Raw genomic sequence first — 1214 nt, 5'->3', positions numbered from 1 at the left:
TATTTTTGTAGGCCCAAAGCCCAGAGAAGTGTCAGGTCCTGATTTTTGCCAGTAGTGGCTGGTCGCGGCGGGACTTAATTTGAGCCTTCCGTTGTAAAAAATTTGCCCTGTATATTTTCTTCGTCCGCGCGTGGGATATCGGACGGTTTTTTGGGATCAATTTTATCTGGGAGCACGCACTTCCACATGCAATATGGCGGATTAGGCCCGGCAGCGCTGTTGCCTGTTTGGCATTACTGTTGTGGGGTGGTTGTGGTTGTTGTTGCTGTTTTGGTGATAGTGTTGGAGTTGGTGGTGGGTATCAACATTTAATTGACCACAATTATTATACGTGTGAGCCACGTTCAAAGAAGAAATAAATAACGCCAGGTAGGGGCCTGTCTTTTTTCTCCCATACGTATATTTATTTACGTCATTTTTTGGTGGTTGTTGTTAAAGTGTTGGTTTGCTCTCACAATCAAAGAACAATGTACAGGTACTATCAAACATCAACAGTGACACAAAGTAATAGTGGGTGGTTTGCGGGTGCTCTGGTGTGGGCTGCTCCTTTTTTCCTATCAACCATCTATCGTCCTATCACTCCTTCTTTTTTTGTGTTTGTTGCTCTCTTGTAACACCTCTAACCTTCGGCACTTATACGATTTTATTGTGTTGCAAGTGCCGTAAAACTCTAGCAAAAACATAAAACAAAGTAATATAACCGGCGTCTTTGGTATAACAGTTGAGCGTTGCGCTATCGCACGCAGGAGCCCTGAGTTCGAATTTCGAATGGATACAAATTTTTATCGAGTGTCTCGCTGTTTCTGCTGGGATATTGTATGATGTATCCCTTTCAGCCTGGGTTTGCCCAATAAGGTAAGGCCAAAAGCTTGCCTTCTAAAATAGTAAGGGAGGGGGGATAGGTATATATCCCGCACATACATTAAAAAACCCAAACAAATACAGTCGCACCTGTACAAACGACCATCTGGCTAGGACAATAACATATACAAACGGCCACAAATGCACGACGATAACCTGTACAAACGGCCACACATACACGACGATAACCTGTACAAACGACCACAAACACACGACGATAACCTGTACAAACGGCCACAAATACACGACGATAACCTGTACAAACGACCACACATACACGACGATAACCTGTACAAACGACCACACATACACGACGATAACCTGTACAAACGACCACACATACACGACGATAA

The sequence above is a fragment of the Aplysia californica genome, unplaced genomic scaffold, assembly GCF_000002075.1.
Source record: "Aplysia californica isolate F4 #8 unplaced genomic scaffold, AplCal3.0 scaffold00112, whole genome shotgun sequence".
NCBI lineage: Eukaryota > Metazoa > Mollusca > Gastropoda > Aplysiida > Aplysiidae > Aplysia > Aplysia californica.
This window is presented reverse-complemented; position numbering follows the sequence as displayed.